Below are 25400 nucleotides of genomic sequence, written 5' to 3'. Positions count from 1 at the left end.
CTTGACAAAAGATGGACAAAGAAGAAAGAGTTGGTTCAGTTGATCCCTTGGCATTAATGTTTAAAATAGGCACAAGTTTGTTCATCCTGACTACCATTTCACAATGAGATCTGTGTAGGCTCCTCCCACTTATAGTATTGTTTGTCAGAGAAAATTTTCATTGGTGAAATTTCTAAACTTCATGAATTTTAAAAAACGTATGCAAGTATGCAGGACAAATTTGTGACCGATGGCTCAAGTGCCAGATGGCAAGAGGGGTCAAGTTTTAACTCAAGAAAGAGGGGTTATATTTTAAAGTAAATTATTTTGAAATTTTATCATATTGAATTGAGGTACCATGATTCAACAAACCATGGGAATTACCAAAAAAAAAAAAAAATCAGGAAAATAATAGTAATACTTTCTGTCTTGGAGAGACAAACACTACAAGTTGACAAATAGGTTCTGGGAATTATCCAAATGCTGAAATGTTACCCCAAACAACGACAACAAAAACAAACAACAACAAAAAAACATTACAATACAATGCATAGATTCATTCAACAGGAAAGGAGTAAAAAGATTTTTCTGATAGCAGACTATAGTAGGTATCAGATGGATTAGGTCCTGAAGTTGAGAGCCTCTATCAGGAAACCAGACTCTAGACCAAAATAATGAATCTTCAAATGTCCAGGAGAAAATTACTTCTCTTTTTTTTAGCATTTGAAAAATGCATCTTTTCATTCATTCAGTGCCCATTTCTATCCCAAAGCTAATAAGGAAATTGATGTACTTGGTTATGAGAAAGTAAAAAGTATTTTGAATAATACTAGGTTTTCTGTTAACACTATAGAAGACAGTGAGGATGATTCTATTGACCATGATCATATAACCAAGGAGCATGTTGTGACACCTCCTCTGCACCTCTTCATATCTGCTCTGCCGGCCTCTTACCCCAGACACTGTCCCAGCTGGCAGTTCCCCTCAGTCTTGACTAATTTCTTGCAGATGCAACCTAACAGCACCTCACCTGAGCCTGCACAGTTCCTCTCACTTCCTGCTCCAGGCTTCTGGAAACCCATCTGGCATCCATGCAGTAGTTAGGGATATAGACTGATAAGGAATGAAAGGGAATTCTGGGGCACATTTCATAAGATTTTTCAGAAGGTCCTGTGGTATTGAGTAGCCATTGCCCATACCATAGGCCACCTCAGTGGACTCATGCTTGCATTATTTCTTCCTTCTGTGTTACTCTTTAGTCTCTCACTCTTGCATTCTTTGATTATATTCCCAAATAAAATACCTACATATCTGCACAACAAGCCCCTGTTTCAGTTTTTGCTTTGGGTAAAACATAGGCTAAGACAGAACAGTCGTTTCTGCCTTTGATATAACAGTATTTCTTTTTTATTCTTTTTTCCTTTATTGAAAATAATCAGATAGTTCACTCAGGTAGTCATACAGCTCTCTATATTTTATTTAATTGGTTTATCTGTTTGTTTATATTGAAAGACTGACAGAAAATAAATTTAATTTTTCTTTGAATGGAAAAAAAAATGCCTCTAGCTCTGCTGTCTTCCTTCATGTCAACAGAAATTTAATTCACAGTTCATGTAATAACCTCAAGTTATCGCATTTTATGATACAAAACATGAAAATTTTAAGCCATCAAGAAAATATTTGCATTGAATAAATAAATAAATGGGTGAGAAAATACAAACCTTACTGAAAAATTCCAAACTAGGTGTGTACATATAACTTCCTCCAGGAAGACAGACTAGAACTAGTGACTCATTTTCAAAGTGTAGAACAGGGAAAGGGAGAAGCTTAACTTTACAGAGGGGAAACCTGGCAAGACTACCTTAACCAAATGATAAGGGTTAATTTCACTGGTTGTATCATGTGGATAGCACAGATCCCCAAAGGCATGTGATAAAAAGGGTACCACATCTCTGTGTTATTATTTCCAAAAGCCCAAAACCTTAGGCTATATGTCAGAAAAACATCAGACAAACCCAGACCGGGGGGCATTCTACAGAACACCTGTCCAGTACTCCTCACAACTGCCGAAACTATGAAAAACAAGGAATGACTGAGAAAATGTCACAGACCAAAGGAAACTAGGAAGACATAACAATTAATGTTATGGTACCCTGGAATGGAGTCCACAAAAGAAAAGGGACATTAATGGGAAAACTCGTGAAATTCAAATAAAGTCCAAGTTTAATTAGCAGTAATGTTCCAATATCATTTTCTTAGTTTTGACAAATGTACCAAGGTAAGCTAGGATGTTAACAACAGGAGATACTGGATGTTGGGTGTGCCGGTTTGAATCTATTGTGTCCCCCAAACGCCATTATCTTTGATGTAATCTTGTGTGGGCAGACATTATCAGTGTTGATTAGACTGTAATTCTTTGAGTGTTTCTTTGGAATGCACCCCATCCAGCTGTGGATGATGACTCTGATTGGATAATTTCCATGGAGGTGTTGCTCTGCCCATTCGGGTGGGTCTAAATTGATCAGTGGAGCCATATAAATGAGCTGACATAACAGAAGGAACTCAGTGCAGCTGAGAGAACTTTTGAAGAGGAGCTACAGCCAAGAGGGACACTTTGAAGAAAGCGCAGGAACTACAGATGAGAGAGAGTTTGAAGATGGCCGTTGAAAGCAGACTCTTGCTCCAGAGAAGCTAAAAGAGAGGACAAATACCCCAAGTGCAACTAAGAGTGACGTTTTTGAGGAACTGAAGCTTAGAAAGGAATGTCCTGGGAGAAAGCCATTTTGAAACAAGAACTTTGGAGCAGATACCAGCCACATGCCTTCCCAGCTAACAGAGGTTTTCCAGACACCATTGGCCATCCTCCAGTGAAGGTACCCAATTGTTGATGTGTTACCTTGGACACTTTATGGCCTTAAGACTGTAACTGTGTAACCAAATAAACCCCCTTTTATAAAAGCCAGTCCATCTCTGGTGTTTTGCATTCTGGCAGCATTAGCAAACTAGAACATTGGGCAAAGGGGGGCTATTTTTAATATCTTTGTAACTTTGCTTTAAATCTAAAATTGTTCAAAAGTAAAAATATTCGTTAATATTTACTTGCATTTGCTGTTTACTAAGTCAGAGCGATATTTAAAATTTTTCACATGCATTTCTGAATTAAATGCTTTGAAAAAATTCAGTAGTTAAAATATTTTTAGCTAATAAGAGAAACACTAGTAACTTAATATCCATGGAAGTTATATTAAGCATAGAGATTGAAAATAACATAAAAATAAAATTTGACATTAACTGTGTTATAATTTTTCAACTCTTGCAAAAAATATTCTAAAGACATAAAAATCAGTGGGAGGAATAGGATATAATATGTATCACCACCTTTTCCTTGTAATTTCCTCTCAATTCACTCTGGAGAATAAGTTTTAGATTGGAATTTATAGTGATTAATATAAATCCTGCCATATTACTGTTAATCATAAAAAATGATTGACATGTTTATGCTAAATTTTGGCTAAAAAATATTGGGAATAAATTCATCTTGAATTTCAAAAACAGCCTATTTGAATTAAAGGACAAAAATTCCATAAAATTAACAAAACAATATTTTCTAAGTTTGCATATTGATATTTCAACATGCATCAGCAAAAAATTAGATTCTATAAGATAACTAAAAGCATTATTGGAAACATTTTTAAAAAATTTTCTTTACAAGACAGAGAAATTGCAAAATTTTTACTAAAAGCATTATTGGAAACATTTTTAAAAAATTTTCTTTACAAGACAGAGAAATTGCAAAATTTTTGGTTAAATAATGTTTATGTAGTTCAGTTCATTTAGCCCTTCATTCATATTATTACTAAAATGTGAAGAAATAATATAAAAATGAATGATGTCATGAAAAATCATTTCTATTATTTGGCTCTTTTCTAAATACACCAGCAAAACAGATTCAACACCCTACCCCCTCATTCTTGTGACAGATTTACCCGTTTTCTAACCAATATCCCTTGATCTACTGATTTTATTTGGGACAATGTGCCTAATGAAAATGCTTACATCTCTAACTTCCTTTGCGGGTAGGGGCAATTATGACACCATGTAACATGCAGCAAGATATAAGCAGACATCTCTGAGAAGGAGTTTCTAAGAATACAGACTTTCTTTAATAAAGGGAAAAGCCTCAGCTAGCATGCATCTATGCCTTCTGCCCTTTTCTCTGCCTAGGATATAGACCTGAGTTTCAAAGGTTGAGCCATCATCTTGTAGTCTCTGGGAAAAAAACATGAAGTCTGTGAACTTTGTGGAACAGGAAATTTCAAGAAGCCAGAATCCTTTCTTACTTACTAGAGTAAATTAACCAGCTTTGGACACCCCTACTTCAAGATTTCTTATAACTGATGGATATAAAGCAATATTTATTTAAGACGTTGTTCAATTTCTATTACGAGCAAATTCCTTCATTTGATATTCTATTTTCTGTGCCACAAACTGATTCTAGTTAGGTTTGCTCATTCTTAGTTTGAAATAATAGCCAATTTGGATATTAAATCCCTGGATCATCTGAAGTCTTGTAGCATCATTTCATTGGTTTCGATAACTTGAGAAACATAAAGTAACAATCCCCACCCACTCACTGCCACAGACAACAGCACCATCACTTAATGCTGTTTCTGGGTTAAGGATGATTTCCTGTCACACTGAGAAATCTTCCAAAATTACCACTCACATCTTAACAGTGTTTATTTATTAGTACATTTGACTGTGTTTTATCTCTCCATTCTGTAATGTTATCATTATCCATTTTTTATTTAGTTGCTTTTTCATACTGTTCTTATGTTTGGATGGCTACTTATAATCATACAATTTAATTCAATCATAAGAGCTGCATGTCTTCTGATAAAACCGCTTTTTATATTAATAACTTTCTCTTAAAATGCTATATATATTATTAAGGAGACCTTATAAAAGAATGTTCCATTCTCAGTGTCCCCTTAAGTTACATTTTCCCATACTGGTTATTTAAGACAATATGAAGTATGGCTACATAGAGCAAAAAATCTACTCCTCCAAAGTGACTTAAACTGCCTGGAAATCTCTTATGTTAACAAAACCTGAAGATATTGATGCTTCCAAGCAGTCCAAGGATGTTATTGTGGCTTCCTGGTGTCACAAGGGACCTAGCTTCTATCTTTTGTTCTACCCAAGCATAGGACTTCTATCTTCTAGGTTAATTGATAATCCAAGATGGATACTGGGACCCTAGATATGATATCATCATTGAGGATTAAAAGAAACATAAAAGGTCTAATGGCAAATAGCTGACCCTCTAAGATTAGTAAACTCCCTCTAAGCAGCCTTCCCAGAAATTCCAAAGAGCATAACTGGTTACAGCCCATTGGCCAGGACTTAATTACATGGCCACATTTAGTTCTTCATGGTGGCTTGATGATCCTTTGCATCAGAATTATATGAAATTTATTATAAATAAAGATTCTTGTGTCCCACCTCAGACATCCTTGTGTAGGGCCAGACAATTTTCACTTTAATGAGTTCTCCCAGTGATTATTTTCCACACTAACATTTGAACCTCTGGTCAAAATAGATATCTGATTCATGTTAATGATTCAGTTTATGGAGAATTTGGGTTAGAGACAGATGGAGAGTTGGATATTTTTAAGCTCAACTAGGATTTCATTTTTATAGCATTATGCTATGATGTGTGGCAAACATTTAAAGAAATGGAAATAAATTATTTTCAAAATTCAAAACCAAAATACCTTATGAAACAATACAAACCTGTAGGACAAGCTAACTTCCTGGAACATAATTAATATTTTTGAGAAAATTAATGAGTGACTGGGAAAAGGAGGGAGGAATTTTGGGAGTGACTGTGTGGCACTTTAATTATAAGGTATCAAAGGGAAGTTGCTTATTTTGTTGATGTAGCTGTCCCTTAATATATTTCAAAGAATCCCAATAGAGAAAAAGAAGTTAAGGACAACACAAAAATATACTAATTTTTGTCTGAGCTCAAGGGATAGATATGATAATGAGTAGTTTCAGAATAGAAAGTTAATTAAGGTTAAGAAGTCGTGATGTTGATATTGATGGTGTTTTAATATTAGATACATTATCTGCTTCATAAAGCAGAAAAATGGCTTCCACTTTTGGAAAGAAACTTGCCAAATGAAAGAAGGAAGTGTGAAAGGATTTTTAAAGAGTATAATAGCCATGATCTAATCCTAAATGAATGAATGGATAATGGCAACTTAGAAAGTGATATAAAAGGTGAGATAAGGAGCTTAAAAGTTTAGTGATAAAATTAATCATTTCTAAAAGAAAATCAGTGACAGGTGGGGTTTCTACTTTTTCCATAGAAAATCCCACATAATTCTAGGGGACAGAACAAATGACAAGCAATTCCTTAGAACTGAAAACTTATTTGAAAAGTTCTTTAATTGAACATGCAGTTAGTGAAAGGTTAATTATTACCTCAAAATGATACAGAGAAATAAAGTGTTCAGAGAAGGCACCTGAAATTATCTGTATGCCAAGATTTGGTAACAATAAGATTAGTAAGTTTATTTCTTTATTTTTATTTCCTCACTCTGAAAAATGGGACTGGTAATATTATCTATTTCAAATGATTTTGTGAGGACAAAGTTGGATGCCAGATGCAAAGTACTTAGCATATTGTCTAGCATGTAAGCCTTCAAAAAATGTTAGTTATTATTGTTATAATTATTATGGCTGTTTTAAAAAGTGCAGACCATTTTTATAAAGATGTTTAAATCAAAAGAAAAAGCAACCAAACATAACTTTATTCACCAATTTCTAAGACATTAGAAATACTGACCATTCCTTGATGACATCTTCATAGTGGTTTGTCAGCAACCCTGAAATGTCTGTAGTTTCCAGTACCACTGATTCATGCCCTCTATGCTTTTAATCACACTCTACTCAGCTTAAAATTCCAATTTCTTATTCATCTTCCCTGCCCCAAATTCCACCCCCCTTGTGACTGCCTTACTTCACCTCCAATTTTCTCACAGGCTTTATTTTCACCTGAAAATTGTATCTACCCCACTAGCACAGGTTAAGTGCTCATCCTCAGAGCTCCTTTAATACTGCACATATAAAATTATCACTATTTTAGCAAGCCCTTTTATAATAGTCTGTTTATATTAGTCATCTTTTTTAAAGACAGACACTATTGTTAGATATTTGTATATTGTTTCTCAGCATAGAATCTTGTTTATCACAGGCATTCAGTATATATTACTTGGACTGAATTGGTTTGAATTAGTATGTGACCTCTGTAGAGTCGTGATTAAAGCTGAAAATATTAATAGATTCAAGGAGGATTTGAGTGATGTCATCGACATGGTGACATAAGAGATCACCTGGAAGACTCTCTCCTCAGAATCAACTAATAAATGACAAATCACACTTGCTTAAATCTCTGGATCATGATAGAGATTGGAGAAGGACTCCACAAATGTTGAATTGAAGAAAAAGGAAAATAAAAACAAAACACCAAAAGCAGGTAGGAGATTTACACCTCAAACCCACCAGTCTGGACCCCTCCCACTCACTTTGTCCCAGGCAGCTTAAGCATCACACAGGGACAGCAAAGCCTGGGTCCCTTTTGCCATCAATACAGACCATAGAGCCACTCACAGCAGTGAGTTAGAACCACGTGCATATCCAGGCACAGGACCCAAGTTTGCAGAGATCCAGAGTAGAACACAAGTGGCTGAGGAGTGCCCCCAAGATAAAATGAGAGCACAGCAGAATTGGCGGCAAGAGGTGCACACACTCAACCCAGACTCTGATTGCTAGACCAGCTAAACACAAAACAGATCATTCTAGATTGACTCCATGTGGCTTTACTGGGTGGGATACCCTAACAGGGAAGAAATCAGAGGCAGAAAAATCTCACAGAAAACAAGGAGGGGTGGGGGATGCTGAAGTGCTGTAAGACAGGATGGGTCCTGGAGCTGAAAAGTGTAAGGAAAAGGAGGCACAGAGTAAGGGAGAAAATTTAAACAAATCATAGGAGCTGGGGAGAAAACTCTGCACAAAATCAAACAGAACAAGATACTTGGAGAAGAAACAGAAAAGGAAGCTTTCTCCTGGTAGTGAAACAACTGCACACAAAAGTCCAATCTTAAAAATTGTACCATATATCTAGGGCAAGAGTCAGCTGTAGAAGAGTTAAGAAAATCTGAACAGTTAAACACAGGCTACTGTAAAGGTCGGAATAATGTGAACCAAGCAACAATGAAAAATTGTAACATAAAACTGATCAACCATAAAATCCTAGACAAGAGAGAGAAACTAATGTTCAGAGTAAACTCATCAAGATAATCACACACCTAGATATCAGCAAAAAATTGCAAGTGATACTAAGAAACAAGTAGCTATGGCTCAGTTAAGGGAATAAATTAAAACTTCATAGCAGGCTAAGAATTTGAAACAAATAAAGTTTAGACAAATCTAAACCAATTAAAGGATATTAAAGACAATATGGATAAAATAAACTAATTGTGGATACAGTATTTGTTCTAGTTTGCTAATGCTGCAGAATGCAAAACACCAGAGATGGATAGGCTTTTATAAAACGGGGGTTTATTTCGCTACACAGTTACAGTCTTAAGGCCACAAAGTGTCCTCAGCAATCGCGTACCTTCACTGAAGGATGGCCAGTGACGTCCGGAAAACCTCTGCTAGCTAGGAAGGCAGCTGGCATCTGCTCCAAAGCTCTGGCCTCAAAATGGCTTTCTCCCAGGACGTTCCTCTCTAGCAAGCTTGCTCCTCTTCAAAACATCACTCCCAGCTGCACTCAGTTTCTCAATTTGAGTCAGCTCATTTATATAGCTCCACTGATCAAGGCCCACCCTGAATGGGCGGGGCCACGTCTCCATGGGAACATCTCATCAAAATCATTACCCACAGCTGGGTGGGGCACATTCCAAGCAAATCTAACCAGCACCAAAATTTCTGCCCCACAAGACTACAAAGATAATGGCATTTGGGGAACACAATATATTCAAACCGGCACAGTGTTAATGGATATTAAGAAGACAATGTGTGAGCAGAAAGAAGAATTCAAAAATGCAAAAGGAATATAACATAAATTTTGGCAATGAAAGGCCATTAACAATGGAGATTAAAAATACCCTAATGTCATACAGCAGCAGATTTTAACAGGCAGAAAAAACAATCAATGAATTAGAAGACAGGACAATAGAAATCATACAGTCAGAAGAACAGAGGGAGAAAATAATAGAAAAAAAACGAGCAGTGTCTCAAGGACATAAGTGACAGCATATAGCCTATAAATATACATATCAAGGGTGTCCCAGAAGGAAAGAGAAGTGCAAAGGGGCAAATAGAGTACTGAGGAAACAATGGTCAGAAATTTCCCAATTCTTAAGAAAGACATAAATATACAGGTCCAAGAAGTGCAATATACTCCAAACAGAATAAATCCTAATAGACCTACTCTGAGAAACATACTAATAAGAATATCAAATTAGATATTCTAAAGAGAGAATTCCGAAAGCTGCAAGAAAAAAGCAACTCATCACATACAAGCAATCCTCAATAAGTCTAAATGGTGATTTCTCATCAAAAACTATGGAGGCTGGAAGGCAGCCTGAAACAAGTACTGAAAGAGAAAAACTGCCAGCCCCAAATTATTTATATGGAAAAACTGTCCTTCAAAAACAAGAGAGAGTTTAAAATATTCACAGATAAACAGAAACTAAGAGAGTTTGTCAACAAGAGATCAGCCCTACAAGAATTACCAAAGGGAGTTCTTCAGATTGAAAGGAAAAGACAGGGGCTTGGAGCAGTGTGAAGAGGTGAAGATTTTCAGTAAAGGTAACTAAATGGGCAAATGAAAAACCCAATAGTACCATATCCTCAATATATTACTCTACTATTTAATTCCTATAAGAGTCAGAACACAATTGAACAAGAAAAAGTCACATTCCCTGATAATGGAGTCACAAAGTATAAAGACATAATGGGGGACAAAAACAAAATAAGAAGGGAAAAGGATGGATGTGGGGACAGAGAACATGTATGCTGTTGAAACTAAATTGATATCTTTTCAATTTAGTAGGTTATAGATCTAGGTTATGTAATACAAACCCCAGGGGAACAACAAAGTATTTAAAATATATACAGAAACAAACATGAGAAAGGGATCAGTCAAATATATGAAAAAAAAATCAACTATACGAGGAGGCTACAATAAAGGAAGAGAGAGGCGAAAATATGTGACATATAAAAACCAAAGGACAAAATAGCTGAAGTACTGCCTTTACAGTAATAACAATGAATGTTATTGGATTAAACTCCCCAAGCAAAAGACACAGATTGGCAAAACAGATTTTTAAAAAAGGATAATCTAACTATGTATTATTTTCAAGAGACTCACCTTGGATCCAAAGACACAAATAGGTTGAAAGTGAAAGGATGGAAAAAGATAATCCATTTAAATAGAAACAAAAAGAGAGCTGGAGTAGCTATAATAATATCAGACAAAATACACATTAAGACAAAAGCTGTGACAACAGACAAAAATGGACATTATATATTAATAAAAGAGGCAATCCACTAAGAAGAAATAAAAATCATAAATATTTATGCACCTTACCATAGCGTCCCAAAATACAAGAGGTAAACACTGGCAAAACTCAAGGGAAAAATAGACACCTCTACAACTACACTGATTCTAGAGGAAATATAAGATCTCAACAGACCAATTACAAGTAAAGAGATTGAATCAGTTATCAAAAACTTCCTCTCAAAAAAAGCCCAGGACCAGATGACTACCAATAATTCTAAGAAGAATTAATACCAAACCTATTCAAACTCTTCCAAAAACTTAAAGAGGAGGGAACACCATCTAACTCATTCTATAAGGACATCACCCTAATGCCAAAGCCAGATAAAGATAAGTATAAGAAAAGAAGATTACAGACCAAATTCTCTTATGAATATAGATGCAAAAGCATCAATGAAATAACTGAATCCAATAGCACATTAAAGGAATTATATATCATGATTAAGTGAGTTTTATCTCAGGTATGCAAGGGTGGTTCAGCATAATAAAATTAATCAATGTAATACACCACATTAACAAAACAAAGGAAGAAAACACATGATCATCTCAACCGACACAGAAAAGGCATTTGACAAAACCAGCATCTTTTATTGATAAAAACACTTAGAAAAATAGAAATAGAAAGAAACTTCTTCAATATGATAAAGAGCATATATGAAAAACCTATTGCTAACCTCATACTCAGTGGTGAAAGTCACCATTAAATCTTTCCCTCTAAGATCTGGAACAAGAGAAAGATACCCACCATCAACACTGCTATTCAACATTGTACTGGAAGTTCTTGCCAGAGAAATATGGCAAGAAGCAGAAATAAAGTCATCCAAAATGGAAGGAAGAAGTAAAACTGTCACTATTTGCGGATGGCATGATCCTATATATAGAAAGTCCCAAAAATATCTCCAACAAAGCTACTAGAGCTAATAAATTAATTCAGCAAAGTGGTGGTGTACAAGAGCAACATGAGAAAATCAGTAGTGTTTCTACACACTAGCAATGAGCAATCTGAGGAGGAAATCAAGAAAAAAAATTCCATTTACAGTTGCACCTAAAAGAATCATGTATCTAGGAATGAATTTAAAGATGTAAAGGACTTATACACAGAAATGACAAAACTCTGCTAAAAGAAATTAAAGAAGATCTAAATAATTAAAAGAACATTCCATGCTCATGAATGAAAAAATAAATATCATTATCATGTGAATTCTACCCCCTAAAATTTACAGATTTAATGCAATCCCAATCAAAATTCCAAGAGCCTACTTTACAGAAGTGGAAAAGCCAACCATCAAATTTAGATGGAAGTGTAAGGGACCCTGAAAAGTCAAAACCATCTTGGTAAAGAGGCACAAAGTTGGAGGACTCACACTTCCTGACTTTAAAACTTATTACAAAACTACAGTGGTCAAAATACCATGGTATTGGCATAAGGATAGATATAAACCAATGGAATCAAATTGAGAGTTCAGAAATAGACCCTCACATCTATAGTCAATTGATTGTTGAAAAGCCTGCCAGGGCCACTCAATTGGGAAAGAAGTGTCTTCAACAAATGGTGCTGGGAGAATTGGATATCCATATGCAAATGAATAAAGGAGAACTCCTATCCCACAACATACAGAAAAATTAACTCAAATAGTCAAAGACCTAAATAAAGAACCAGGAGTATAAAACTCCTAGAAGAAAATATACGGGAGCATCTTCAAAATCTTGTATTAGGCCATGGGTTCTTAGACTTTATACCCAAAGCACAAGCAACAAAAGAAAAACAATAGAATAATGAGATCTCATCATAATAAAAACTTTAGTGCATCAAAGAACTTTACAATAAATGTGAAAATACAGCCTGTTCAATGGGAGAAAAATATTTGCTACCCATATCTATAAGTGTTTAATATCCAAAATATAAAATGAAATCCTACAACTCAACAATAAAAAGACAAAGAACTCCATTTAAAAATGGGCAAAAGACTTGTATAGTCATTTCTTGAAAGAGAGTATACAAATGGCAAAAAAGCATATGAAAAGATGCTCAATACCATAAGCTATTATGGAAATTCAAATGAATACCACAATGAGATACCATTTCATACCCACTAGAGAGACTACAATTTAAAAAAAAAACAGAAAATTACCATTTCATACCCACTAGAGAGACTACAATTTAAAAAAAAACAGAAAATTATAAGTGTTGAAGAGGATGTGGAGAAACAGGTAATATTTATTGCAGGTGAGAATGTAAAATGGTATAGCTGCTGTGGAAGACACTTTGGCAATTCCTCAAAAAACCAAGTATAGAATTACCATATGACCTGGCAATCCTTCTACTAGGTATATACCCAAAAGAACTGAAAGCAGGGACTCAAACAGATATTTGCAAACAGATGTTCACAGTGGCATTATTCATGATTGCCAGAAGATGGAAGATACCCAAGGGTCCATCAACTGATGAAGGGGCAAACAAAATGTGGTGTGTGTATATATATGTATATATATATATATGTATATATATACACACACATATATATATATATAATGGAATATTCATTAAAAAGCATGAAGCTCTGATTCACACAACACAGATGAACCTTGAAGACCACATTTTGAGTGAAATAAGTCAGACACAAAAGGACAAATATTGTATGCTCTCACTGATATTAACTATTTAGAATGAGCAAATTCATGAAGTCAGAATTTAGAATAAAGTTTACCAGGGAATGCAGAGGTGGTAGGGAATGGGGATTTAATGCTTAAATTGAGTTTCTATCTGAGTTGGTTGTAAAGTTTTGGAGTGGATTGTGGTGATGGTAGCATAACATTGAGAATGTAATTAACAGCACTGAATTATGTATGTAAAAGTGGTTAAAAGGGAAAATTTTAGGTCATATATATTTTACTAAAATAAATATTTAAAAAAACAAGACTGTACAACACATTGAACCCTATTGTATACAATGGACCATAGTTAATAGTACAATTATAAAAATGTTCTTTCATGAATTATTAAAATTTGCCACACTAATCTAAGATGTTAATCATAGTGTGTTTTAGTTTCCTAGGCTGTTCCTGCAAATACCAAGACATGGGTTAGCTAAAACAATGGCAATTTATTAGCTTAGAGTTTGGAGGCCAAGAAAATATCCAAATCAAGTCATCATCAAGGAGATGCTTTATTCCTGGAAACCAGATGCCAGCGATCTTGGCTCCTCTGCCAAGACATGTGGTGGTGTCTGCTGGTTGCTCTCTTCTCTCCAAGGTCTTATATATTTCAGCTTCTTGCTCCATGGCATGTGCTCTCTCTCTCTCTCTCTCTCTCTCTATATATATATATATATATATATATATATATATGTATGTATTCATTCTCTTTATAAAGGTGTCCAGTAATTAGGATTAAGATTCACCATGAATGAGTGGGGTCACACCTTAGCTGAAGTAGCCTCCTAAAAAGGTCCTACTTACAATGGGCATATATCCACAGGCATGTTTTAGATTTAAGTACATGATGTTTTTCTGTTGTACACATAGCTTCAAACCATCACTCTCCACTCTCTGAATCACTAAAAGCCATTTTTTTTTCTATATGCAAAATATATTCATTCCATCACAATATCTCAAAAGCCTTAAGTCATTTTAGGTACAATGTTTAGTACAAAGTCTCATCATAATTGGTTTTTAGTGTGGTCTATATTCGGGCATAATACCTCTCTATCTGTTGACATGGGAAACCTAGAGAACAAGTGTACCAAGCTTCCAATATACCAAGAAGGAATAGGTATAGGATAAAGATTTCCATTCCCACAGGGAGAGATTGGAAGGAAAACAGGAGTCATGGTTCCCAAACAATTGTGAAACCCTGCAGGGCATACTACATTCCATTTCAAGGCCTGAGAATCATCAATGACAGATATTTTATCCTCAGGGCAGCCCCACCCCTTCAAAGTGCTTGCATAGCAGTTATACTTTCGTAAAGGCTCTACCCTCTCCAAACCTTGCAGTAATGGCCAGACTTTCTGCAATCTTTAAGTGACAGGTTGAACCTCTCAGAATACTGAGGTGATTGTCAGACTCTCCAAAATCACTAAGGAATATGCTCTGCCCTTTCTGAAGACCGAGTATGGGGTCAGCTATCTTTCTGAATAATGGGGTGGAAAGCCTACCCTCTCCAAGTACCAGGGCAGACTCACCCTTTCCACACATATGGGTGGGCCCACACCCTTGGCCTGAGATGTCTTCAGTCCAGCTATCAGCTTCCATGGTTCTGTCCTTGAAGTGATTTTTCCTTCACTCTGTCCCTTTTCTGCCCTTATTAGTCTGGGCTGATGGTGGTTCCATTCATACAGAGCTGGCAAAAAAGTTGTCTGTTTTACCTGTAGTAAACAGGCATCCAAACCACTGAACAAAAGAACCTTCCACAGATCCTACCTAGATAACTGCATTGTGAATCCTGATTTTCACTGAAATAGCTGACTATAACACTGTTCTGTTAAACCTTCACATGGAGCACTGTTCTCTGGGGATTCACTTTCTAGAAGGTCAGCTAACCATCAATTTCTTGTTTATTTGTACCCAGGAGTTCAGCTCTCAACTTACTCCTTTCCTATTGGATTTTCTGTAAGCTACAAGGAGAAACCAGACTACATTTTCAACATTTAGCTTGGAAATCTCCTCAGCTAAATACCAAATTTCATCACTCTCAAATTCTGCATTCCATCAGACATTAGAATTCAATTTCATCAAGTTCTCTAGAATTTAAATAAAGAATTGCCTTTCTTCCAGTTTCCAATAACAAATTCATAATTTTTTTCTAGGCCTCATTGGAAATAGCTTTAGCATCCATATTTCTACCAATAATCTTTTCAAAGAAATCTAGGCCTTTTCTCAAAATTCAAGCACCCCAGCATTCTTCTAGCCTCTATCCATTACCCAATTCCAAAGTTGTTTCCACATTTTTGGTATTTGCAAAAGCATTACCCCATTCTTGGTACCAAGGCTGTATTAGTCAGGGTTCTCTAGTGAAACAGAACTGACAGGAGATATTTGTAAATATTATGAGATCTTTATAAGAATTATCTCATGTGACTGTGGGAAGAGGCAAGTCCAAATTCCATAGAGCAGGCTGTAAAATGGGAACTCAGGTGACAGTTTTTGATGAATTCTCCAGCAGAGGCTGGCTGGCTCAAGTAGAGATGGAAATTCTTTCTTCTGACTGCTGAAATCATCACTTCTCCTTTTAAAGCCTTCAACTGATTGGATGACACCTCTCTCATTGTTGAACGCGAGCTCCTCAGTTGATTGTAGATATAACCAGCCATAGATGCAAGCAACTCTCAGTAACAATGAGGCCAGTGCTTGCTTGACCAAACAATTGGACACTATAATCTGGCCAAGTTGACACATGAACTTAAGCATCACATGCAATATATTTGAGTTCTGTATTTTATGTATGATGTTATGCATGATATTTCTGTAAACCTACAACTTCTCTAACAAAAATATAAAAAAGATTTGAAAAATATATAAATGAAGGACTCAGAACAATGAAGAAAGTAACATAGAGATAGTTAAATATTATTTTCATGTAGAACAGCCATATCCTCCTGGCAAATGCCCTGCCATCAAATGAGTTTGGAATATTTAATGAGATAAACCTTGAATCTCATTCATTAGGCTATTTCTTATTTTCTGGTCTACACTTCTGCCCCTTCCTTTCCTGTCTGCTAATTTCTCATTCATTAGCCAGAACCAGTAATATTAAAGCAAAAGTACTTAAGCTTAAGTACTCTCTTGATTAATTTATAGAACAAGCATTTGTTTTTATAATGTTTATGTTTTGTATCTTATTCTTATGCTTCTAACTTTCAATCCTTATGTAATTTGAAGAATAAATTGTTTCTAACAAAACATGAACTTATAAAGTGACTTATTACTCAAAGGACTTTTATTTTTAGTACTAATTTGGATAGCAAAGCTGAGGTTTCCTTTTTTCATAATAAAAGTTACTTCTGAAGCATTTCCCATTTAATTATGTTCAAAACAACGTACTTTATATTACCTTTTGATCTAATCAGTATATATTATTGATTAGAGCAAAGGCAGCTAAGATGTGGTCCCTATCTTTATGTAATATCTATTCTAAAAGAGAAGATATTTACTCTCATATATTATTCATATCCCTGAATAAAAAGGATTTGGAGTGGTCTTCAATCGAAGACAACTATACAAAAAACAGAAATAATACATAACAATTGAAATAATTGGAAGGCAAAGGGGAGTCAAGCAAACAAGTAACCATGATGCAAGGTAATATGAAATACTATCATATTATCTTAGGTGGTTTGGGAATACAGAGGAGGAAATATGTACTACAAGGTAGGAAGGTATGAGGGAAGATTTCTTGGAAAAGGAGAAAATTTAATTTGAATTCAATAGATAAGCAGACTTGTATTAATGAATACAGGCATATTAGGTAAAGGGAATATCTACAAAGTCACAAAGTTATTATAGAATGAGTATGGTGGTATTGTAGGTTTGCAGTATACATGGGAGATGGGAGATTGATAAAGGTGCAGCTGGAGAGTTAGACTAGAATCAGATATTGGAAAATCTTGGACAGCATGCTAAGCAGTTTAGGGCTATGGTGAACCACAGAAAAATTATGAGCAGGTTGTGACACAACTCAGGTGCATCAAAGGGAAAAGGAGCTGGATATAGGAAGAATGGTTAGATAATTATTGTAAGATAATTATTGTCAAGTATGAAAAGATGGAGTCAGAACTAGGTTAGGGGCAATGCTCTTTAATAGTAGGAGCGTCCTTTTATTTGCCTCTGTATACTTCATACTACCCAACCAGCCACCTTGCATAAAATTGGTGCTAAAGACTATTTTTTGATGGATAGAAGGACACAATTTAAAAAATTTTCCTCCTGCCCCTGTTCTTTATTCATTTTTCAGTATATGATAGCACTACTCATGATTCTATGATTTCAATTTTAATCTCTTCATATTTTTCAGGAATAAGGATAGATTACTAGAAAACATTATATTAATATGAGTACAAAATTGAAAGAATGTGGGTTGCCAGCATGAATCTTATATAAAGTTTATATTGTAGACTCAAAGAGCTTAAAGTATCATAAAGAAGTAATTTAATCCACATCCTATATTTTTAGAAAGATGAACTGTCCAAGAGAATACTGGCAATGGTATTTAAAATGTATCAAGAAATGAAATTATCACCTTCATTTGTTGCTAAATATAATAAATATAAGAATCATAGTACTGAATAATTGACTGGAAGGAAATTTCTTCTGGGTACATAATACAACTCTATTTCCTTTTCTATTTATCAATAAGATATCCATTTAAATAAGTAATTTTGCAGCCTTTAAAATATGAGTCTATTTTGAGCTCCATTTTCAAGCTGTCAATCCTCCCCTTAAATGTTTGAGTTGAAAGATTATTTTTCTGGAATTCCAAAAACTACCTTGCAGCAGTCATTTAAATATAGCCCAATGATTTGGATGATTTCCTTTATTTGTCTCCTTACTGCAAACACTTTCCTCTTGTCCATTGTAGATAAGAGAACCTGCAATTTTAGTTTGGATGTTGGTGAATAGGAGCTATCAGAAATAATTTGAACAGTTCAGCATGCCTGAAATGTATCGTGTTCTTCTCTTCCTCGACCTCATTATCTGTACTTCCCACAACCACCCAGTGGCATCTGTGGCCCATTTCTGAAGTAGGTTGGTTTAGCTTCCTTTGAAATTTGTAGCTGCAGCAGTATCATCTACAATTCTGCTACTACCCCCAGCATAATTTCTTGAACCAAGAATTCCTGAGAGCTTAGTATTTAAGGAAAGTATATAACTCTACCTTTCATTTATATTCACCGTTTCATCTTCTCTTGTAATTTTATTCTGCTTCCTGATTTCTGTCAAGGTTGGGGTTCTAAATTATTAAGCTTCCACAACAAGGAGCCCTTTAAGATAAAGATCAGAGGCAAATATCAAAATGCGTAACAGTGAACTCTCTCTTCAGTAGGGAACATAAAGTGCTGTAATATTAAAATCATATACATGGAAATAATTTATTACATTTAAAAATAAAAGTTGGAAATCCCTTGTCAATGAAAACTTTAACTCACATATTAAGTTCCTAAAGGGACCATGGAAACTCTTAATCAGAGCAATACATTTTCTACATTTCTTAAAAAATATAAATGGGACTCTCCTCGGCTGAACTATTCCTATAAGAAATAAGGCTAAATTTCTTTGCCATCATTAGCTGGAAGCCACCACTGTCATCCAGGTTCATTTTGATTGCTGTACCATATGGGGAATTATACTTTTTCAATTGAAAGGTTCATGGGAATTCTTGAAATCAAGGCTCACTCTAGTAGGTCTTTTGCCACATCTGCTATGTCCTCATGAAACCTGTGGCCACAACAGAGATAAAGGGGATGGGTATCCTATCTAATTGTAAAGGTCCACGATCTTGAAAGTAATAAAATACAGAGTTATTCTGTATTCAGGAACTTCATATCAAGATAATCTCAGAATATATATATTTACTGTAGTTGATTTTCTTTTCAAATGTAAAATTATAAAAGGATGAAGGGCTCATAAACTAGATATCTCAGTGTTTTGTGTTCCTCATTTTCTTTTTTGAGGGGTTTCATAAACTATAACAAGATCTAGTAGTCCCTCAAAATGAAGAATTTATATTGATCTACAGAGAATTAAAATCTACAGCAATTTAAATCCAGGAAACATCTTTAATTGTACCAGTATTGCCAGATGTAAGCGGTAATGTCATCAAGTTCCTCATTGTCTGGTTTTCTTCTTTATCTGATTAAATGCCAGTGAGATTTCTGGAAAAATTAATTCTTAAAATATAGTTGCCCTTTATCTTGTTACATTTCTATTTTTTATTGAATTTTCTTTTGTATGTAAGTATAAATCAGATTATTAAAGTTATTACAGCTCAGGGAAAGACTAATAAGATATGTTTGTTCTGGAAATTACTTTGAAACATTCAGGAAATAGAGCAATAAAATCAATTTTCAAAGCAATCGAAGTAAAACAAAGATCATCTAATACACAACATAGGAAAAGGAAGATTTAAATTATTTGTCCAACCACTGCCGAAAAAGATCCTGTATTTAGAATTGCTTTGCTATTATTAGTTGAAAGCTACCATTAGTATCTAAGTTTGCTCTGTGTAAAAGCTGAATGCTGTATTTTTGGGAAAATATATTCTCCAAAAAGCCTTTTTGAGATATGTGTGTGATGGATTTTTATTTGCTGTTTGATACATATGTTTGTGTGTGTGTGTGTGTGTGTGTGTGTGTGTGTGTGTGTGTGTACATGTTTATGAAGAAAAGCCCACTAGCATCCACAAAGAACACTGAAAATGTCCTAACAAGTCTAGGTACCTGAATACATTTACTAATAAAAGGAATTTTATCACAATCTATGATTTATCAGCCTATGTTAGATCCACAACTTAAAATAAGCATAATGCCCTTAATCTTTTAAATTTGAGATTTTTAAAATGTGATTTTGGGGGAAGAATTTTATATACCTAGGTTACATTAATTGGCAATCCCTCCTGTGTTACTGCAGCCTCCAAATGTTTAAATTTTGCCCTTAATTTTTCCTTAAATTCCCATTTGTATTCTTCAAATGTTTTCTCTTAATCTCTGTTTTGCTCTTCCCATGTGTTGGGGATTTTTTTGTGGGATGTCCCCTACAAAAGGCAGGTTCAGGTCCCTATCCTGGGTCCTGTGACAGTAAACACATCTGTAAATAGGACCTTGAAGATGTTACTAATTAAGGTGTGTCCAGACTGAATGAGGGCAGGCCTTAATCCAATAAGCCTTATCCATAAGAGCAAAGCAAATTGGACACAGAAGGAGAAGCCATGGGAAGCAACCAGAAGCTGGAAGTCAATGGAACTGGAAAGAGAAAGGAGAAGACATCACCATGTGCATTGCCAAGTGACAGAAAAGCCAAGGACCCCAAAGACTGCCAGCCAGCCAGGAGATACTGGCACCAGGAGGAAGGAATCCCTGTGGCCTCTGAAACCATAAGCCAATACATTACTGTTGAGAAGCCAACTCATTGTATGGTATTTGCTTTAGCAGCCAGGAAACTATTAAACCAACAAAGCTGTGGGTAGTTACTAAGAATTATTGAGCTTTTTTTTTCCAGTCTTTATTAGAAATTTACTTACATCCATACTAGGATCAATTTAGATGCCATTCAGCTAATTTTCAGATTAGTTGTTTCAGAGGCCCACACATTCCTCTCCTTACCTTGAGGAATAGAGAACATATTTTAGGTTGGCATTCTGACTTTAGCTTGCATCTCTTTTTCCCCAGAATCCTACAGCTTTTAATCCTTTTTTACTCTAAGGACTGTTACATCATGATTTCCTTCTCCCAAACTCTCTCAGTCACTCATGGCCTCTTTTCTTCCTCTCTACTAGCTTCTCCTTTGCTTTTAAATTGTAGTCATCTTGACATAGTTTGAAGACATCTTTGCTTGGCTTCAATACAGTTTGCAATGTTTTTCTCTTTTCTGTTGATCTCAAACTTCTAGAGAGAACAATCTACAAACTCAGACATCATTTACTCACATCATCCCGTCCTTGATCTACTCCCCCCCACACATTGATTTTGTGCATGTAACTGAATCCAAATTGCTTTTCTTTCCAGTTTTAGCGATCTTGTCTCAGGCGTTAATTTTTCAAGTTCCCTGACTTATGTGACATATACTTTCATGGTTCTCCTCCTATCCAAATGAGAGCAACTTCTCCTTTAATATTAGATATACACTGTTACTTGGTAGTCTCCATAGGTTAGTCTTTAAGCAAACATAAATTTTTTCCCTAGAGAGTTCAAGGATTATCATTTAATTAACTCAAAATTTTACTCCAACATTTTTTCCCTAGACTGTCCAAATCACCATTATTTGCAAATGATACACTTGAAATTTGGAAAATCCAGGATTATCAAGTAAAAAAATAAATCTACATAAATCAATGAGAGAATCTGATGAAGTGGCTTATAAGAAACAGTGATGCATTATTTACTACAGTGACAACTGGCTAACTTTTTAGAAAGAAACATAAAGCTAGACATCAACTTCTTTATCAAACTAAATTCCATGTGGATCAAAGAGTTGAATGTGAAAATGAATCCAGGATTTCTAAAAGTCAACATGGACAATATTTTTTACTTTAGAATAGTGAAGCTTTCTAAGAAGGACACAGTAATAAAAAGAAAGTTTATCTAATAGCATTAAACAGGTTTGCATAGTAAAAATACCCTGAAGAAATTTGAAAGTAAACACATTCAGAAAAATTATAAAATATGTGAGGGATAAAACACCAATTGCCTTTATATACAAGGAACTATACAATTCAATGTTATACAAATCAATAATAAAGTAATGAAAAGTAAAATATATGAACAGGCAATACACTGAAAGAAATAGAAACACAAATGATTAATATACAAAAAATGTTCAATCTCACTTATAAACACAATACTCATTTATTATCCATCATAAGCAATAGCCAGTGCTGGTAAAGATGTGGATGGAGAAGATATTTTTGTGGATGTGTGGCAGTGTGAACTAGTACAACTGTTTTAATGGACAATTTCAGTGTGTCTATAAACATTTAATATGGGTTTCATTTGTGATACAATACTTTCACTATTAGTGAAAGGATTAATATATTTTCTGTGGATTTATATGTATGCATCTATAAAGATTGCAATAGCAAAAAGCAACATAAATTTTTATCAATAGAGAATCAAATAAAATCTATTACAACCATATAACCATTTTAAATCTAAGTATTGTACTTGTTGCTATAGAAAGATATTCAAGATACAGATATATATATATATAATTTTTTAAGAAGATACCAAATCAGAAGTATCAGTTTGAGTAATACAAAATTGCTGGGTAAATATTAGCAATTTCATATGGTTTAAATTAATTTCACACAATTTCTTATGTATAATAACTATAAGTTTACCTAAGAAAGTCTTACATTTGTTATGCTTGAAAGAGAATATAGGTATGAGTTTGGGAGAGGGAGGATTTTGGTTTTCATCTGATAGATTTTCTAATTATATGTATATTTTGGTTTGCTTAAGCTGCTGGAATGCAATATACCAGAAATGGATTGGCTTTTACAATGGGGATTTATTAGCTTAAAAATTTATATTCTAAGGCTGTAAAGATGCCCAATTAAGGCATCAACAGGATGATACCTTCTCTGAAGAAAGGTTGCTGGCATCCGGGACACCTCTGTCACATGGGAAGGCAGATGCCAGCATCTGCTGGTCCTTCTCTCCCGGGTTTTGTTGCTTTCAGCTTCTGGCTTCAGTGGTTCTCTCTCTCAATTTCTCTGGTATCTTTGCCATGAGCTTCTCTGAATTCATCTCTTAGATGTGTTTTATCCTTTTATAAAGGACCCTAGCAAGAGGATCAAGACCCACCCTGAATGAGGTGGATCACATCTCAATTGAAATAACCTAATCAAAAAGTCCTACTTACAACAGGTCTGCACCCAAAGGGATGGATTAAAAGAACATGTTTTCTTTTTCTGGGATACATAACAGCTTCAAATTACCACAATGTACTTATCAATTTCATTTTAACAGATCAATATGGATTATCTAGGTGGTGGGTTATGGATAATTTTGTTGATTTCCTTTATGATATTGTATGCTTCTGTTTATACCATCAAATATCATTTTAAAAATATTCTCTGTTGCTGGGAAACTTCCCTTTCCACTGGAATTACAAAAACAGATATTCTATAGAATATTCACTTTAAAAACTATTCTACAAAAAAAAGTTACCAATCTTTACTAATGCATTTAAATCTTATTTAAAAGGAGTGTAGCTATAAATGGAATGCAGTTTAAATAAATATTTTCTAGCATGTTTATGTTTAAGCCCTATAAGTATATGGTTTATTGGGAAATAAATAGCTCTATTAAACAATACATATTGAAATATTTATTAACAATTACAGATGAATTTGAACTGACTTAATAATACAGAATAAATTTCCCCTTGCATGACGCTTTTAAAAGGGGTACAATGATCACTAATCCCCGTTATGGGAGCATGACCTATTTGCATAAGAAAAGTACAACTCCACATTATGGACTTTTCTTGTATTACTGCTTATTTAGCTAGAGAATTAAATACTCCAAAGCTAGCTAGCATGTTTAATATTCTTACTTAACACATACCTACTATTCAAACATATTCAACCTACCATTGTTGGTAGCTAATTGGTGTTTGTGTCTCGAATACAGATCAATACTTTTGTATGCTTTGACTAAACAAAATGAATTAGGGCATGGTGACAGTCTGTCTAAGCAAAAAGTCTAAATTTTAAAATGTATATTAATTGGTAGCATAGCCTTTCTTTTTTACAGATTTTTACTCAGCAAGTCATAAAGAAGGGAGCTCCCTAATATTTGAAAACTTCTGTTCTGTGAGAAAAAAGTTATATGTCAGCTGGATCTCATCCAGATCCACAATTTTTTTATTCCAAATCCTTTCACAGTCAATTATTCATGGTTATTGTTACTTAAAATATAAGCACATTTTCTCCATATCTTCAATTTTTGGATTTTTAAGCTGCAAAATAAAGATTGTAAACAAATCACTCCGATTTCAGAGCTCTGATTCATGGCTGCTATGGTATTCTATATTCATGTTCCTCAATAGATCACCACCAGAGGAACTGAGCTTCTACATTGAAGAAGAGTATAGGAAGGTCAGGCTTGTTAGAAAAGATCAGAAGTTCAAATTTAGATTCATTAAGTTTATGAATAAATGTGTTGTCTGTACATTAGGGGGAAAAACGATCCATAAAAACAGATAATATGACATTATTCTATTTATAAGATTGCCATTTTACTTAACATATCACAGAGTAAGGCCTCTAAACATTGGGAAAAGCTGATTAAATATGGACTAGATCAGGCTCTGTAATGATAGAGTACTCAATAAAAACAATGAAGAAACAAGTGAGTTAAGAAATAAAACATAGACCTCAAGTCAACATGTATGCCAGGTGGAGTTCTCTGGAAGTCAGGGGAGGAAAGGAGATTAAAAATTTAGTATGTCCTAAACTAAGGAATTGGAAATTGTAAGTCACAGTACATTTCTTGCCATACCAAATCCATTACTTGAGTCAATTTGCTGTTATTCCCTTAACAAATCAATCATCGCAGTTTTTGTAGATAGACCAAGATCTAAGTTGTCAGTAAAAACTAGTTTATATTTAATTTTCCTATGAAATAAAATATGGATGCACTAAAGGAAAACTTTTATCTTGGTAGTTTTTATTTTCAATATTAACTTAAGCAAAAATGCCAAATTTAAAGCTCAACAGATATTATGTACTTAAAGGTATAAATCATCTTCTCAAACTCCTTTTATAAAATATTTATAATTATACTTGAAGAAAATTCTCATAAGATTCTCATAAGTAATAACCAGGGCTCTTATCATGTGATAAGTTTACTTTTTTCCTCGGCTTCTCTGAAATGTAATTGTGTGGGAGTATTAAGACATGCATGCATGTAATTCTGGAATAAAAATGATTGTGATATGCAAAGACAGAAAACTGGAGATACTCTAATTATCTCCCTATTCCTTTCCAGGAACACTATCTGATGGTTCATCACTTCTGAAAGACCCAGGGGTAAAAGCACCAGACGTTTTAAAAGAGCTGTGGTAT

The sequence above is a fragment of the Choloepus didactylus genome, chromosome 7 (genome assembly GCF_015220235.1).
Source record: "Choloepus didactylus isolate mChoDid1 chromosome 7, mChoDid1.pri, whole genome shotgun sequence".
Lineage (NCBI taxonomy): Eukaryota > Metazoa > Chordata > Mammalia > Pilosa > Megalonychidae > Choloepus > Choloepus didactylus.
Note: the sequence above shows the minus strand (reverse complement) of the source record.